General features: G+C 34.0%; 1 pseudogene; it reads left to right on the forward strand.

Annotated features, from left to right (window-relative positions):
- Positions 1-2,334: 2,334 nt before the first annotated feature.
- On the forward strand, positions 2,335-4,767 carry LOC130863044 (60S ribosomal protein L5-like; annotated as a pseudogene).
- The last annotated feature ends 6,416 nt before the right edge of the window (positions 4,768-11,183 follow it).

The following is an 11,183-nucleotide window of genomic DNA, read 5'->3' on the forward strand; positions in this document are numbered from 1 at the left end:
CTAAAAAAATTGGAATTCATAATACAAGAAATAAAGAACCAGGAAAAAGGTACTTATTTTAGTCCTTTAATGAAAAAAATGAGTAAATAAAAAGAAAAGTCACTGCCTGACAGGCAAAATATTCAACACCGTTCACAGTAACATATGGACACTAAATATGGAGTCTATCAAAGGGGATAAGAAAATGAGAGAAAAACAGCAAAAGCTTTGGCTTAATTCTCCAAAAAGTGTGTGTGAATGTGTTTGTGTGTGTGTGTGTGTGTATACATGCATGGGTGCATTCATGTTTGTGTGTATGTAACCTTCTCATTGTTAACAATCTCATTTGCTTCCCTGTATCAGAGTCCTTGTGCCATAGGATTTCTTTCTTTTTATTTATTTAATATATTTTTTGAAAATAGATTATTCTCTCATACAATACCCCTATACCAGAGTTTCCTGTCTCTCCACACCTACCACATCCTTCCCTTCCTCTCCTCTATCCCAGATCCACTATTTCTCTCTTTTCTCTTTAGGAAAGAGCATACCTCCAAGAGACGACAGCTAAATGTGAGAAAACTAGATACAATAAGATGAGGCCAAAGTCCTCACATTGAAGCTGGATAAGACAACCCAATAGGAGGAAAATAGGCCCAAAAGGAGGCAAAAGAGTCAGAGACACACCAACTCTCACTGTTAGGAGTTCTACAAAACAGGACCTGATGCAGACAGATGCTTGCCCCTTCAGTCTCTGTACATTCACATAAGCCCTGCCTAGTTGATTTGATGGACTCTTGGTGTCCCTCATCTCCTTTGACTCCTACAATCTTTCCTTCCCCTCTTCCTTGTGGTTCCCCTATCTCTGATGGTAGGAATTGAGTGGCAAGGTCCAATTTAGAGTTTCTCAAAGTTGTTTTGATTTGCATTTCCCTGATCATGAAGGAGGTTGAACATGACCTTAAGTGTCTTTTGTCCATTTGAACTTCGTCTGCTGAAAATTCTCTTTTCAGTTCAGTACCCCATTTTTTAATTGCGTTAATTAGAATTTTCATTTCCAGTTTCTTAAGTTCTTTATATATTTTGGAGATCAGACCTTTGTTTGATGCAGGGTTGGTAAGGATCTTCTCCCATTCAGTAGGATGGCTTTTTGTCTTAATGACAGTGTCCTTTGCTTTACAGAAGCTTCTCAGTTTCAGAAGATCCCATTTATTCACTGTTGATTTGTTGTCTGTGCTACTGGGGTTATACATAGGAGGTGGTCTCTCTGTACAATGTCTGACTGTGGGTCTCTATACCCACCCCCATCTGCTGCTAAAGGAATCCTCTCTGATAACAAGCAGACAGGGCACTGTTCTATGAGTATTTTAGAATATCATTAGGAATCATTTTATTGATTTACTTTTTCTGCCAGTCATTTTTGTTTCTATTCTTGTTCTCTGAGTTACGCAGTTTCCAGTTCCTAGCCATCAAGGCAATGTAGGGCAAGGACTCCCTCTCATGAGCTCATGGCATTAGTCTCAAGTTAAACTGAACAAAGATTGACCACTCCCACATGTTCTGTGCCCCCATTGTCCCACACATCTTACAGGCAGGCCATATTGTAGGTTGAGGGCTACATGTTGTAGGTTTGGTGGCTGTGCTGGAGTTCATGCTTCTCTTTTGTAGCCTGCATAGTACATTCTAAGCATTGGCATAAGAATTAATTTTTCTTTTTTATTCTCTTATAAAATTGAGCAGTGGACTGCTTCTATGTTCTTTATATGTTCACCCATTCTGTAGGTTTTACCTTTACCCTATTGATTGTTTCTTTTGGTATATACAATCTTTCTACTTGGTGCCACCTTCTTTGTCCGATTTTATTTCACTTTCCTGTACCTTAAGAATCATGTCCACATATCTTTCTGATACTAGTCACGTAGACATTGTCCAGCCATCAATCACTTATGTTCTTAAGGCAAAGTGTTAATGCTTAGATTTCTATAACTATGTATTACATTATAAGTCATGAAATGTGATAGTTTCAGCTTCATTCTTTTCTTTCAAAATTGTTCTATCCATTAGAGACTTCTGTGATTCCCTAAAAACAGGTAGTTTTTTTTTAACAAATATCATTGGAATTTCATATAAATGTCTTTGACTTTGTGTACCACTTTAGAAAGAGTGATCATTTAGACAATATTCTTTTTTCTTATCCAAGGACACTGATAACTTTCACTTTTCCTCTTTCACTTCTTTTAAAAAGTTATTTTTAATGTATATGTGTGAATGTATGCTACTTGTAAGTGGACACCTATGGACTTCATTATAAGGCAGAGAATTCTTGAGTTTGGATACTCTACACATGTCAACTGCGAAATGAACTTGGGTCTCCTGGAAGAGTAAGTAAGCGTTCTTAACCACTGAAACATCTCTCCAGATTTTTGTCTTATTTCTTGAGTCAATGACAGTTTCTGTTTTGGTTTTAACCTTTTTAATAAATGATCACATATAAATAATCTTACACCTAAACAGGTGTTGGAACTTCCTATGGTAAAACATGAATGAGAATTTCCTTCTTTTACAGCTTTCATGCCTGTGTCATGGAAACCTTAATGAGCTCATACCACTGTTTCCTGGGACTAAAAGTGACATTGGAAATTGCTTGGCCCTGCTTTACAGAGTTTTTCTTTTTCTTTTCTTTTTTTTTTTTTAGCAATGTTTATAATATTGAAGATGGGAATTGTTATTAGTTATAAGGTTTAATCATTTAAAAACAGAATCTCTTGATTACTAACCATGCAATTTTGAGGCATTGTTTTATATGCACTCATTAGTGGAAGGTAGAGAAAAATATAAGAGAAAATCTAAGATCCTTAATAAGTGACCTATGTATTTTTATTAAAGATCTAATCTGGTGTCCAGATGTCCTGCCATAGGTAATCAGTTTCTAAAATTTGTTTCTGTTGTTTAATAATTGGCAGTAGCCTTTTTAAAGGGAATTTCAAGATGTATGTTTCCACTGTATTTTTAACATAACTCCTGTAGTTTTTTCCATTCTGTGTTATGACCATTAGGTTCTATCCCTAAGCTTGAAGTGATGACAGATTTTTTTCCTAGTCTTCATTATATTTATTTTAAGAAAGAATCTTATGATCCTGATAGCCATGATTTTCACCCACTTCAATTTTATTTAAGAGGCCCATTTAATAACACTTATATCCTCCAATACATGGTCTCTGAAACCTACCTTAGTGCAGGGTCAGATTTAATTCACAATTTATTAAGCATAATTTTATATCTTTGGCATTGGTACAGAGGCAGATATACACATTCATTCATTTTACTCTAAACATTATACATGTTTCCTTCCATAAAACTGGCATTCGTATATTGGACAGATGACATTAACTGCTTCAACAAGAGCTTAAACTGTGACAAAATGAGTTCATACAGTCTGTTGCTTAGGGAAAATGGTGACAAAATTCATTCATGTTCTGTTGTTTTTACTCAGCTTTTTCTTTCAGGTAAGAAAATTGCACAGGAAATTAGCAAGAACAATATCTATAGCATAAAATATTATAACACATCATTTCCTAAGAAATATCATTTTGTCTGGGATGATTGCTTCAGAGGAGGTAAAGTGAAACATCAAGAACAGTTAAGGAAGCTGACAAGAATATTAGCAGAAGCAGAACAATCTTCACAATGAGATGTAAGTTTGCAAAAAAAAATTTAAAAAAAAGTTTGCACGCTGTCACTTTATATTCATTTAAAGTTTCTTTTCTGTTTACATTACCCTTCACAGTAATCTGTTAAATGACACTCCAGTCCTTTTCACCTAGAGCCACCAGACTTGCCCAACTGTGTGGAGCTGTGGTTGTGGATTTCTGTTCCAGAGGATAGGGATTGTGAATGTTGTTAAGAATAAGACTTACTAATAAATAAATAAATAAATAAAAAGTAAAACTGAAAAAAAAAAGAATAAGACTTACTTAAAGAGTTAGCAAGTGAGATTTAGAGAGTGGAGAGAGGGTAAATCTGACTACTGTGCTTGGAAACAAACGGGGATTCGGGAAAGAAGTAAGTACAAGACATCAAAAGACAGGATGATAGTTTCTGTAATTAGCAGAGATATTATCTGCCAGATTCCATATGCCCTTATAGAAGGGGATATGATAGCCCAATGCAGTGTGAGAACTGGCCCTACAAATTATGTTCCAGCCTGTTATACTGTGCTGCTACTGACCCACAAGCTTCACAACAGGTTTAGTATAGACAAGCTCCATAAAGGACAAGTGGAGTTGACTGGAGATGAATACAATGGAGAAAAGCATTAATAGTCAATCTGGTGCCTTTAGTTGCTGTTTGGATACAGGTTTTGCCTGAACTATAACTGGCAATAATGTTTTCTGGGTTCCTGAAGGGAGCTGTGGATGGAAGCTTGTCTAATCATCACAGTACCAATCTATTCCCTCGTTATGATTCTGAAAGTAAGGAGTTCAACTCAGAAATTCATTCAAAGTACAGCATGGTCAGAGTGTTGCAGGCTACCTGCATTACCTAACAGAGGAAGATGAAGATGTTTATAAGAAACAGTGTCCTCAGTACATAAAGGACAATGTAACTCCAGACATAAAGGAGATGTAGAAGAAAGCTCATACCCAAGAGGACCCAGCCAATGAGAAGAAGCCTAAGAGAAGTAGAGAAGAGGTGGAACTGTCCAAAAATATCCCTTGCCCAGAAAAAGATTGGGTTGTTCAAAAGAAGGCAAGCTTCCTCAGTTCTCAGGAATGGGATGCTGAGAGCTAAAGCAATCTTCTATGAAGATATTTTCATAAAGACAATAAACATATTTGATCAAGGAGCCAAAAAAGTAACTTGTTTTTTAAATATGAGTGTCATAGAATTTGCCTAAATATTGCAGAATGTGTGTTTATGCTTTCTACAGGATTGCTAACAGCAGCATCTATTATAATGATGGAACAGTTTTCAAAAGAAAGAATTTAATACTTACTTCACTGAATACTATTAACACTATATTGCAGAGACAGGCAGATCTTTGTGAGTTCGAGGCCAGCCTGGTCTACAAGAGCTAGTTCCAGGACAGGCTCCGTAGCTACAGAGAAACCCTGTCTCGAAAAATAATAATAATAATAATAATAATAATAATAATAATAATAATATATTTACACCAAAGGACAGCAAGTGCTCTGAACCACAAAACCATATCCCTTGCACCCAAACAATGATTTTATTTTTCTAAAACAAACACATGGCAGTGACCTCACAAAAATGTGTGATAAACACACAGTTACTTCCTAAGAAATTTCCTGTGATATCCAGAATCTACTTCTGCATTACTACAGCAGCAAGTTAGATTGATCACAGTCTATATCTCCTTCAGCATTTATGACATCAGTTTTAATTTTGCTATGAACACAGCTGGAAGTTATAACTTAGTGTATTTTAAATGCAACATAAAATGTAAAATGTTGCTGGGTGGATATATTTGCACTTATTGTCTACCCATCTAGACAAATTCATTTTCATTATTAAATTTTTATTTAAAAGTTTTATCTTTTTCTTGTTTGTTTTGTCTACTTCCAATGTGTTGGTACTTGTTTTATCTCATATCTTATTTTATTTTATCTTAATCATCTTTTTGAAGCCTGTTTCTTCTCTTTCTCTCTCAGGCTTACAAAGATACACCTAAGGTTGCCTGCCTCCGGTGTCCTGGATTTAAGGCATACTCCACCATGTCTGGCCTGTTTGTTTTCTAATGAGAGAGAAGGGTATTGATCATTATGTGAGGAGGAACTGGGAGCAGTAGAAGGAAGGAAACCATAATCCAGATAGTATTATGTAAAAAAAAAATTTAATGAAAGAAAAAGAAGTTCTAGAGGAAAATACTAATAAGTAGAATATTAATTATTTCACTTATTAGATATATAAATTACTATTTTTTTTCAGACACTAAAAATAGACTATACTTCATTTAACAATTTGGTTATATAGCATAATAAAATTAAAGGAAAATAGTAAATTGTGATATCAGTATTTGCAATTGATTCTTAGCTTTGTAAGACAAGTACAGTCATTACATTTCTGTGTGAGACTGGAAAAAAGAAGGGAGTATTTTTGAGCTAGTGGTAATTTTTATCTTCTTTTCCCACCTGAAATTACATTGTCCATTCTAAATATTTTAAAAATTGTCACTCAGTTGTGTGTTAATGTAGATATAAACTAATAATTTGTATGTATATAGAATGTATTAGCAAATACGTAATTGATTAATTTTTCATAGTCAAGAGGCAGTATGTTGAAATAAAATATTGAGTACACCAAATGCTATAAAATTTACTATACTTTGAAAAACAATTCCCTCATTAATTCCCAAGCACAAAATAGAATGGTTTCTTTTGTTTATATGCAGTAAAATTTCATGCAAGAAAGCTGTGTATGGAGAAATGGAAACTTTAACAACATAATTAGGTCGGAGAGAGAGAGAGAGAGAGAGAGAGAGAGAGAGAGAGAGAGAGAGAGAGAGAGAACTTATAAGATGGAGAAGTTAAGATAATTCACCAAAATGTAAACAAACAAACAAACAAACAAAAAACTGATTTGATGATGAAAAATATAGAGGACAAATCTCCCCTTTCTGGGGTGGGTTAAATTCCTTTTGCTGGTAACAGATATACTTTCTCAGGAAAAAAAAAGTGGTACTAAGACAAATTGGTACAAAGGATGGTGGTCAAAATGCTGTCCTTAAATAAGCCAAGTCCCACATACAGTGACTGTGCCATCTTAATAGCAGAAGGGACAGCTCAAATACTATACCATCAGTGCCGTTTTTGAGCTTTATTATGAGTTGTCCAGACTGGCCTGATACAACACTATCCAGAGAGAAGAGAAAGGTTAGTATCAGAGAAGTCCATGTGACAAGAAAATAAAAGTAAAAAATAAAAGACACAGGCCAAATTGTTGAAGGACTACCAAGGACGTAAAGTCTATAGGAGCTTAGAAAACAAGAGAATGAAGTTCAGCTTCATTCTACACTTTATAAAAGACACATTACAACATCCTGACTCATATCGATTGTCATGAATGGGTAGTGAATGACTTTACTACCCCTGCTTTCAATAGTAAACAGGAATACAAGCAAAAATAAAAGGACAAAGCTAGAGCTAAATGATGATATAAACTAACGGACATAATTTAAATGGATATTTACAGAATATTTTGCCCAAGAATAAAATAATATAATACTCTTATCAGCATATCACAGAACCTTTAAAAATTGACCTCATACTTAGATATAAAATGAGTCTCAATAGAAACAAGACATTAAATAATTATGATATTTCTTATCTGATCATCAAGGATTAACCTTGATATCAATAAAAACAGAAATCTTACAATCTCGTGGAAACTGAACAACTCACTACTGAATGAAAAATTGGTAAAGGCAGACTGTGAAAAAACTTTCTAGAATTGAATGAAAACAAATACCCAACATACCCAGACTTATGGTACACAATGAAGTCAATTCTAATAGGCAGATTCATTGAATTAAGGGTTTATATTAAAAATTGGAAGGATATTATATTAGTAAATTAGCAGCACACTTGAACTCTCTAGGACAAAAAGGAAAAAATTACACCTCAAAGGAATAGATGGCAAGAAATAAACTCAGGGTTGAAATATAAAAAAAGAGAAACAAACAAACAAAATTACAATAAATCTATCAGTTAGTGCTTGGAGAAAAATCAGTAAGACTGGCAAACCCTTATCAAAATGAAACAAAAGACAGAGAGAAAATATCTAAATTAACAAAATTGGAAATGAGAAGAGGACATAAGAATAAACACCAAGGAAATTCAGAGATTCATAAGAGCATACTTTAAAAACCTGTACTCCACCAGACTGGAAGAAATAAAAATGAATAATTTTCTTGAAAAAAATGTCATTTATCAAATTTAAATCAATATCATATAATCAATTTAAACAGACTTATAACCCCTACTGAAATAGAAGCAGTTGGTAAGTCTCCCTACCAAGGAAAAAAGGCCTAGTGACAGATGTTTTACCATAGCAGTTTTACACATTTTCGAAGGAAAGTTAATGCCAAATCTCCTCAAATTATTCCACAAAAAGGTATATGTTAATAAAATATGTTCCCTAAATCATTGTTGTGTTTATAGAGATGCTGTTGTAATGGTGATGTTTAACAGAAAGAAAGATGATTTTTAGGAAGCCATACTGGTGAGACTCATGTGTGTAGCTTCTAACATGTCTAGGAGAGGCAGTCTTACAGAAAATTTTCTGTTCCTCTGACTATTATAAAATTTCCACCTCCTTTCCCACAGTGGTCCATGAGTCTTAGGTAGAGTAGTTGTGCTATAGATGTATCAGTTGGGACTAGGCTCTGAATTTGAACAGCTGTTTTCTGTGATGTTCTCTGTTTGTTGCCAAAAAAAGTTTCCTTGATGAGGGATGAGAATTACACTTATCTATGGGTATAAGGACAAATATTTAGACTGTAGCTAGGAATTATGCTGGTTTAATGAAGGGTCAGTCTTAGGTTCTCCTCCAAGACTAGCGCTGGGTAGAGGACGTGAACATAAATGACACCAATACACATGTTAATGTGGAAGGGGGAAAAATCTAGAGGTTTCAATGCTACACAAAGAACTACAAGCAACAAAGAAATGCTGATATCAGAGAAATAGCCCCATTCTCTCCCCAGGGAAGAGCACATAAAGTGGTTATCTAATACTAAGTGGCAAGCTCAAAATTATACATAAAAACATTGTACAAACTGAGTAGATGATATTTCTGAATTTAGCTAGATGTATGTATATGCATATAAACACATGCACACACACACACACACACACATACACACACAATGAGTGACTTGCTCAGGTCACTCTGTTCCTCTGACTATTATAAAATTTCCACCTCCTTTCAGGTATCATCAATGAAGCTTCATCCTGCAGCAGCCGGGAACAAATCTAGGAAACCACAGCCAGATACTATGCAACGAGACCGTGGAATGGTCAGTTCTAAAAGGGATGCCTCCTTCAAATCTCTCCTCTCAGTAATCAAGGTACCTGCAGAAAAGGAGGTAGGAAAAGTTTAAGAGCCAGAAATGGTGGAGGACCAAAGGGAAACAGGAATTCTAAATACAACAGGACCATGCACATAAAACCTCAGAGAGACTGAGGCGACTCGAACAGGGATTGCAGGGTAAGTACCAGAAGAATCTTAGAGTTGAGTGGAGAAGTGGACACATACACTCAATCTAATTTAAAAGGCATCTTCAAGTCCAACTAATAACAACTTGCAAAAGGAAAAAATGGTTTTCTATAAGGGAAACTCACTTGGTAAATAAATTACTTTTAAGAAGGATAGATGTATGTGCATGTATAGATGGCTAACAGAATATGAACTCTGTGGCATATTTAGAGATTTACTGTCTCATAAGGTCAATATAGAGTTTTTCATTTTTCCTCTTTTGTTTTTATTTTAACTTTTTTTCATTTCTTTTTTTACACTAGATTCTTTGCATATATATGTATTATGACTTTCATTTTTTCTTTTGATTCCTGAGTATACAAATGAGTGGATGTCTTTCTGCCTCTGTATCTGCTACTTATGTTTTTTCCTTGGGTTCTATTCTTTCTGTTTTTTTCTTGTATTATGATTTATTTATATTCTATTTTATTATTTTATGATTATCTCTTAGATTTTTCTTTCCTCTAATGAAACTTAGAAAGGATGTAAATCCAGATGTGATGAGAAGTGAAGAAGAACGGGAAGGAATATAAGAAGGAGAAACCATAATCAGGATATATTATTTGAAAATTAATTTATTTTCAAAAAAAAAAAAACTTTTAGTGGTATATACACTTCTAATAAAAGCAGAAAACAATTAGTATACGTACTTTCACCAAATAACTTACTTTTTGCCAAATATGTTTAATTATTCTATTAATAAATTTATAAAGTATCAAACCACATTGCAGTCTCTTGGCCCAAAACTAAATTATCGTAAGTCAGAAATAATATGTAAGATCCTTCTGATTTCACTCTTCCTTTGTTCCTTTAAACATCATCACAATCCAGCCACCGGTCCCAGCAACTCACGCATCGCTTTCAGTCATTTAATAAGCAGATTTCTTCCATTAGTATTTTAGCACCTTTCTGAATGTGAAACCTCTGCTGAATCCTTTGCTTTTGTAAGATATGTTATCACATAAATCAATTATTACAACAGTTTTAAGAGTCAAAACACATTCTTTTTTTTACAGAAATGAAAGTGCAGGTAGATGATGCACATCTGCCAGCCTTGAAATTACGATGGTTTTATTCACTAGAGTTATACCTTAACCAGAGAACAAAAGAGAGAAATATTCTAATCACAGTTTATCTTGCCATTGAGTGTATTTTATGTGATCTTTCTATACAAAACTCATTGCTAAGTTTTGCATCGTATTTTTGTATTTTTATTAATCATATATTGTCTCAAACGTATAGCATAGTTAAGTTCTATTCATTTTAAATTATTTTGTATGTAAATTTTTATACATTTAGGCATTAAAATCAATAAAATAATCACTGACAATTTTAGTCACTGAAATCTTTATAGTTCAGTAATAACAAAATGTGACTACAGAGAGAAACAGTATCCTAAAATAGAATTTGAAAAAGGAGAAGCCTGAATGTGGCTTGTCTAGAAAAGGATGATAAGCTTACATTGTTTTGAGTTTCATAATCTAATTATGATACATGGGGAGCTGGAATGGAGATATGAATAAATTTAGATAAGTAAGGCCACCTAAATCTAGACAAGAGTTTTTACATGCATTTTAAAAGCCAGCTTCTTTAACAGACAATAATATAATTTTGGCAGTAATGAGCTGGAAACCCTGTAGGCATAAGACAAAAAGAGTTTTATACTTTATAAGGTTTTGCTATAATCCAGTATATTAGCCCTTCACAAGTGTTTAAATTGGGTAAGTACAAGAAGATAGGTTTAGTTAACTCTAATATTATTCTGTACCATGCTTTCTACTTTGCTCATAATGATTCCTCATTTCCTCTTCTTTTGTATAAAAATGAACATAAGAAATCATTATCATAATAGTAGCAGTGTACTGTAATTTCTCCTAGGGAGCTTACCATATGGTACCCGTCTCTTTCATATTTAATTTACCTTGATC

The sequence above is a fragment of the Chionomys nivalis genome, chromosome 1 (genome assembly GCF_950005125.1).
Source record: "Chionomys nivalis chromosome 1, mChiNiv1.1, whole genome shotgun sequence".
NCBI lineage: Eukaryota > Metazoa > Chordata > Mammalia > Rodentia > Cricetidae > Chionomys > Chionomys nivalis.